At 39.5% G+C, this 8002-nt stretch overlaps 1 long non-coding RNA gene across 1 annotated transcript; it reads right to left on the reverse strand.

The window, feature by feature from the left end:
* Nucleotides 1-6030: 6030 nt before the first annotated feature.
* Nucleotides 6031-7643, reverse strand: LOC144339500 (uncharacterized). Its single transcript, XR_013414505.1, has 3 exons — nt 7430-7643; nt 7157-7289; nt 6031-7048 (listed from the first exon to the last, which is right to left on the reverse strand). It is a non-coding gene; the product is annotated as an uncharacterized LOC144339500 (long non-coding RNA).
* Between the last annotated feature and the right edge of the window lie 359 nt (nt 7644-8002).

Here is an 8002-nt window from a genome sequence, read left to right on the forward strand (position 1 = left end):
TAACTTTTTACTCTTGTTTAATAACCCTTCGCTTAAAACCTATTGTACAGCTGAACAAAAGTATTTTCTTTATATCCTTATTCTTAAAGTGTTTCTGTTTCCAATTGTTAAATTACTTTTTTCTTTTTCAACTTTTTAAAAAAAATATTAAGACACACACACCACACACACACACACACACACACACACACACACACAGTAGTTTAGTCCTACACAGTGTAGGGTTATCAATATCACCATCTTCCAGCTCCACATCTTGTCCCACTGGAAGGTCTTCGGGGCAATAACAAGCAAGGAGCTGTCATTTCCTATGATAACAATGCCTTCTTCTGGAATACCTCCTGAAGAACCTGCCCCAGGCTCTTCTTGAGGAGTAGATGAGTTTGCACCAGCATCACCACAAACTCATGAGTAACGCATTGCGCTAAAACCTTATGACGGCTACAGCATCACTAGGCAATAGGAATTGTTCAGTCTAATTATAATTTTATGGGACCACCATCATATATATAAAACATCATTATGTGGGACATGACTGAATATTTTCTTCAAGCACTTTCATTAAAGTGACAAAAAGAAGTAATATTTTGACTATCACCATATTCCTGAGGATAAAGCTAATACACAATCCTAGTGCTATTCTTTATTATTAGGAGTGAGAGCTTCTCAGGGACTAAAACCTTAGGTAACAATAAAGAACAAACAATATGGGTATGGAAAATCTCATTGCTTTTAAGCAAGAAACTTTCAAAAATATCTCAGAAGTAATGCTGAAAAGACAATGGAGACAGCTTATGGGGGTGCTCACAGTATAATACTTTGAAAAAGAATCACTATAGTTTATTGGAATAACTTATGTCTGTGAAAAGCCTTCACTTCAGTCCATAAAAGTACTTAACAATGAAAAAGTAGAAGATGTACAAAGAGGTCATTGAAAAACAAAAAGAAAGATACATTTATTTTTAAAATATTTTTAATAAGTTAGAAAATTGACATGTGTAGATAGATGTTCAGTTTCTTTATTTGATATATGTTTCAATATCTATATTTTTCTCAAGAAATAGAAAAGAAAACTACAGTGAATATTAAGTCAAGTAACTCAAGAAAACTTGGGGATTTATCTTGCTAGACCAGATGAATTATCAGCTCCTATGGTCATTCATAACAGTCAGGAGAAAAATTCCAGTGGTGTGTTGGAAACTGACATATGATGCAGTGATCACAAGAAGAGAATCTGCTGCCCAGACTCACCCCTTCATCTCTTGGATAATGAAACCACAAGATGCTTTTATCAAAAATACTGAGAAACTAAAGCATCATGAAGTAAAGCCTTACTGCCTGGAACAAAGATTTGATGGACATGGGAACCCTCAGAGGAGGTTCCATGTTTCTGGTATAGGACAGGGGCTTCCAACAGCCATTGACATAGCAACTGAACTGTAACTCTCAGAAAAAAACTTAAGCCAGAAAACACTGGCCTACGACTGGCTGTATCAACTTTGAAGGGATCCAATAAGATCCCATGTATCAACCAAAAATCATGTGGTTGATAACCCAGAATCTGTAAAACGAATGGGGCTGAGACTGCCTTCTTTTTCTTTCAAGTCTAGCAAGATTATTGAAACCTAGGAAAGTATAAATAATAAGTATAAAAAAACAAGGGAGGTATAAAACAAGTTTGTGAATATTGTATAAATACTACTTAATAGCTTAAGTGTAGGAATAAATTTTTGAATCTCATTGTGACTGTGATTTTGATTGTGGATGCACATGTGGGTGCCATCTGTTTTAAAGTCTGTGAAACTTAATGAAATTGGTAAGTATTTTATTAAAATACTTAGGAGAATTTGTCTAATTAAATTTGTAATCAGCATTTAAATATCTAAGATGATTCCATTCATAAGATGTGTTTTATTAGTAGCAAGAGCATGTAAATGTTTTTCTAAAGACTAATAAGATTAAAATGCAAGCATTAAAAAGGTACCTATAATAGTGTTTCCCTGCATAAAATGTTCTTGGTCATGAAAACATCCTAGAAACAATGTTATTCTGATTTTTTTCCTCATAGGAATCTAGCCCCTCAACATCTAAGCATGCATCCAAGGATGGGATTTTGATTTTCCTTCCCTCCTCCAGTAAGCATAAGGCTGGGTGCACACTACTAATGGCTTAAAATTCCATAGGAAATCTATAAAATAAACAGTTTCCCTTATCTAGTTTAATTATTTCAAGTAAAAATGGAGTAGATATCTAACATGAAGAAAGCTCTGTTGTCAGTCACATACTGAAAACGAAGATACATAAAATATAGCCCCACCCTTCAAGACTTTTGCAAGAGGGAGATGAAAAGAATTAAAGCAGACTGATAAATACTATTGATTCCTTTTACATCTCCAATAAAATAAACAGAGACTCCTTTACTGAGAATCCCATGGAGAAAGTATGTTTCTTGGTGTGTCTCCTTCCAACAAAACAAGTAAATTCAGTGTGTGATGTCTATAACAAAGATTCAGTCACATTCTCTCACTTGACAGGGTTGACATTTTCAATGTTTATTTCTAAAAGCAGTAGCGGGTCAGTCTGACATGCTTTTTAGAGCATCATAACTTGAACTTAGAGAATTGGTTCTAGTTGATAATAATAATGGCAAAATGAAATCCCATTTATAATACTGCCATACTAGAAAAAGCAAACCTCTTGTATTACATCCCTGATCAATGTGTTAGCTACTCCACACGATATTCAATATTCCCACAAAAACGTCCCAGTACAACAAAGGTTTGGGACAGATAGCATCTTGGAGTCTCCTGTAATGGGATTTGACAAGAGCCAGGCACTCTAGGCAAGCTCCATCAATGTTAATTGAAGCAGAAGTGATTCAAAGGCAAATAGGAGTCCTTGAGAGGTGAGAGAGGGGCTTTGGGATTGTGACTCTCTCCTTTTCCCATTACCCCCTTATATTTAATTACTTGTTCTAGCCTATGAATTGTAATTTGATTTGCCATCAGGTGATTCTTGCCTGGTATTAATATCAGGTTAGTTGAGTTTTTCATTTAAAGAAAAAGTATCTCATAACTTTTTTTTTTTTTTTTTTTTTTTTGAGATGGAATCTCGCTCTGTCACCCACGCTGGAGTGCAGTGGCGCAATCTCTCACTGCAAGCTCCACCTCCTGGGTTCATCCCATTCACCTGCCTCAGTCTCCCGAGTAGCTGGGACTACAGGTGCCCACCACCATGCCTGGTTAATTTTTTGTATTTTTAGTAGAGACGGGGTTTCACCGTGTTATCCAGGATGGTCTCAATCTCCTGACCTCGTGATCCACACACCTCAGCCTCCCAAAGTGCTGGGATTACAGGCTTGAGCCACCGCGCCCGGCCCAAAGTATCTCACAACTTCTGAAGGTACCTATTTAGCAAGAAGGAAATTGTTCTCTGGCAACTGAGTCTCAGGTTTATAAGGCCCCTCTTCCTGTTCTTAACCCCTTTGATATTAGCAAAATATCAGTAGAAGGACAAAGAAAGAGGCTATTTCGTCTTGAATGATAGTGTTGTATTTCCTCTGGTGCATTATTATATCCATAATTGACCAGCACCAGAACTTTGAATTTGCTTGAGGTTCTCCCAGAAGCAGACTCTAAGATAGGAAGTTTTGTGCAACTTATTGGGAGAGTGATTCTAGGCAGCAATGGTTAAGAGTTGAGAACAGAGTGAGATAGAGTATGAAAGGTGGCCAACAAAAGTAGGTTAGCAACTAGTTAACACCATGGGCAACTGGAGAATCACCTCACAGAAGAACTCAGAGCCAGTGTAGAACATGCCTCCTTCAGTCCACCAAGGGGTGAGGGGGCTGGGGTATATACATCCCAACAGTCTTCAGTCATTGGTTGAGGGCTAGTCTCAGGTGGGGCAGGATATACATGCCCTAGCATGTGATGTACAAAGGTGCCCCAGTTAAAGGAAGCCCTAAAAAATTTGGACAGGATGCCAATTGCAGCTGTTACAACTTGCTTGGAAATATGTAACCTGCTTTCAATTCCAGTGGTCCTTCAAACAGATACACCATCTCACCACCCTCTGGATAAGCTGTTGGAGGGAACTGGAAAGAGGTTATTTCAGTCTGACATAAGTGACATCCTTTGATCAAGACTTTGGGAACTAAGGTTAGAGTCGGCATTGTTTTGCTCAAGAATCGAATATTGTTTCTCTTTTAGTTTGGTACTCTCTCAGTTACCCATTATATAGCTTTTGGGCTCAACATTCACAGCCATTAGGACTTTCTCTGGATATGATATGCCGAAACCTCAAACTGCTAAGTAGAAAGTAGAATTCAGCATAAGGTGGACTTAACCTGGACCCCATTTGGAATTGAGTTTAATTTAAAAAATATTATTTAAAAAAATATTTACTTTTCATGTTAGGTGGAACACATTTTTCCAAGAGCATAGGCAATAATTGTGGGAAGCAGGCGAGAGAGAATGAGAATAGACCGAAATTACAAATAAGGACAATGAAGTTCCAAAGGTGAGGTTTAAAGTCACAAGCCAGTAAGCAATCAGACAGGGACTGAAGCCCAGGTGAGGAAGCAGTTGAGCATGGCAGTGAAGAGCCCAAGCTCTGCAATCAGGACAACCTGACTGATTCATCCAGCTCTGCCCCTCACCAACTGGGTGGTCTGGCTCAGTTACCTAACCACTTCATGCCTCAGTTTCTCATGTAGGCAATGGGGGTAATGAGAGTACCTGCTCATATAATCACTGTGATGATTAAATGAGCCAGTGGTTGTAATGTTTTGCCTAATTCCCAGCCTATAGTAAGTGCTTAATAACTGTTAATTTGCTATTGCAATTATTATCGTCATTTTAATGACTTCAGGGAGAAAGTAGAAAATGTTCTTTCTACTATGCATGTCTTGAAATCCAGGGATAATGTCTGTGGGACAATAATCTGTACCATGGCAATCAGAGAACAACTGTTCCATTTGCCACCCAGCCCAAAATGAAGTATCTTAGGTCTTGTCTTTGCTGCACATTTTGATCACCCTGAAATCCCAGGCGTGGTGGTAGAGAATACCAGGGTTTTCTCAAAAGTGCTTTCCACTAAAGTGACAGATCCAGTTTGATTTGTTTCTTGATGGTCTGAATTATTTTCCTTAGTTAATGAGCTCTTCTTGTCAGTATTTAGAGGGATACTCACCTCCCCTTGGATGACATGGGCTTGATGTTGCAAACAAGTGGAAAAGGTAATATCTCATACAGTTATGTGTACAGTATATCATTTTCTGAGAACAGGATATGTTCATCTCTGCGAAGGAGGTAAAACATCTGCCCTATTTTTCAGAAGGAGGAATCAAGGAACCAAGGTATTAGGTTGTGTGGCCAAGGAAGGCAGCAGCAGATTCTCCACTCCAGACTTCTGTCTCATGAATCTTCATGTTTTTTTCCAAGAGCTTTAAGTAAAGAGGGCTAAGAAACTATTCAGAAGTTACTCAGTGTTCTCAACTAAAGGTCAACTGTAAGAGATTTAGAAATTCATTCAATTCTTTATTAACAAATAAAATAACCACCATTTATTGAATATTGCCACATTCCAATGAATTTACAATGTGCAAAGTACCATCCATGTGATGTCCTTTTACAGGCACTTATCACCACAATCATAGGAAGTATCACTATCCCCATTTTGTACATGAGGACACTGAGGTCCAGAGGGTTTTTGGCTTATCCTAGAGTCTCACAAATAAATAGGGACTCCAGAGTTGGAACACAATGGCAGATGGCAGCACATATACGTAACAGGGTTAGGCTGTGACTATAGATTTCTGTAGTTGATGCTAATACGAAGACTTGAGAATCTGACTGTACAACTCTGACCCCATGTGTAGACAATGGACAGCTCTAGTGTTATTTCTGAAAGAGCAATAATGCTAGATCCAGCTGAAATGTCTAGCAGGTCACCACTGATAGGTCTACACTGAACTTTTTTAGAAAGCCAATAAGGACACAGTTTTGCAGGAAATTGACAGAGACCTTATTGCGAGTCAACTGAAGGTGTTTTATTGCAAGGCAAGCACAATTACAAAACATAAATCTGAAAGACTACAGTTTTCAAAAACACAATCACAGAAGCATGCCTTGTTTTTTACTCCAAAATGGACAGATCCACAGACAGACCTGAGCAACATTATGGATGAGGTCAGTTGATCTCTAATTCCTGCTTTGTCTTAGAAAATGGTATTCTGGAACCATCCACTTACTGTTGACTAGCTTATATTCAGGGTATTTGAAGCCAATTTTGATATTTACAATTTCCTTAGCATTCTAGCTGCAGGATCAAACAGGAATTAAATTTCAACCTACAAGGTTTGTGTTTCTTTGTAGTGTGACATATGTATCAAAGAGTATGCAAGAGCCCCAGGTATAACGTATGTTTGATTATGTTTCAACTCTAAGCGATAACACATTGAGATCACTTCAGTAGCTAAGCAAATGTGATTCAGGCCATTACCTGGATCCAAACTTCTAAAAAAAGAATGAAACAAAGGAAAGGAAATGTATTTTAACTTACAGATCAGTACTATACAAATCAAATGGCACAGCCCCATTTACAAGGTAACCTGAGATTGCATTTCAGGAAATCCGTAGGGATAAAACTTGTTCATAAACAAGGCTATTTTCAGCACTGAATAATACTTTTTAAAGCAATTTCTTGTTTGTAATTCCCAGGGTCAAGGAAAGAAAAAGAAAAGGCAGGAAAAAAAGGAAAGAAAATGAAAAGGCAGGGAAAAAAAAAAAAGAAAGAAATCCAACCAGTGAAAAGCATCCAGGACTGTGTGTTAGGCAGGTGATAGCAAAGGAAAACAGTTCAATGCAGAACTACAGCTGAGAGAACATCAGTCTGCAGGGATGCTGGGCGTGAGTGCACTTTAGGTGCTTCTTGGTTTCAGTTTCTGTGTTTTTATCCTTTGGATCAGCAGCATCTTCCTCACTATGTTTCAGCAGCTCCCTGGACACCTAAGGAGACGGTCCATCATCTGGCCAAAACTCGGGGCCTGTGGAAGAACACACGGGAAAAAACCCATCAGCCATGAGTCCAAACAATCTGACAGCTAAAGGCTGATGGAGTCAAGGGGCACAGGGAAGAGAGGATGATTCCTTACCTCCTCCCTGCCTGCCTCCCGCCACTGCTCCGGAAGGGCGGCTTCATGCTTTGGAACAGCCAGTGGCTTGAAATCTTTGAGATCTTGTAGTGAGCTCACAGTGGTATTCATCACCTTGTTGACCATGGCATCTCTGTTGACAAGAACATAAAATAAATACCTTGGCATCAACGTTCTTTGGAATCTCGAGGAGGAGACACAACAGAGCAACACAGACACATAGAAAGAAGGGAAAGGAGGACGAGAGAATAAAACTCAGAAAGGATACTCTACCTGCCACCTTTCCCTGGAATTCCCCTAGGCAGTCGTATCCTGGACTGGAGGCTTGAAGTGATTTCTAAGACCGCCCAGAGGTCTCAAAGGTCTGAAAGGTCAGGAGGCATCATTCCACTGCTACACGAGCACCTGAACTCAAAACTCAGCTCCTTGAGAACCTCAGCCAGCCTCGCCCCAACTCTCCTGAGTGGATGATGTCACTGAAATACTACATAACAGAGAGCAAAACGCAGTTGAAAATTAGCAGGAGATCCTCCTTCTTCCTTTGCCCCAGGGTGGTAGTCAAGGAAAGGCCAGGGGATGAGGGTAGGGGGGGTATCAACCCATGGTCTTCCCTTTAACGGTTTCAATGTTCAAGACAGCCCACTCTTAACTTCCCACCACATGACAAGAGTTCTAAGAAGATTCTTCCAGTGCCACGGCCCATGTCATTTAGTTCAATCTAGCATTGTTGGTAGACTTTAGGGTATCACTCAGATCCTGAAGAAAGTTTTTATTTCAGCCAGGCTTCCTGCCTGAGACAGAAGAACTCCAGACCTGGAATACGACAGACACCTGGCTCCATGTGTG

Source organism: Macaca mulatta, chromosome 2, assembly GCF_049350105.2.
Source record: "Macaca mulatta isolate MMU2019108-1 chromosome 2, T2T-MMU8v2.0, whole genome shotgun sequence".
NCBI classification, from domain to species: Eukaryota; Metazoa; Chordata; class Mammalia; order Primates; family Cercopithecidae; genus Macaca; species Macaca mulatta.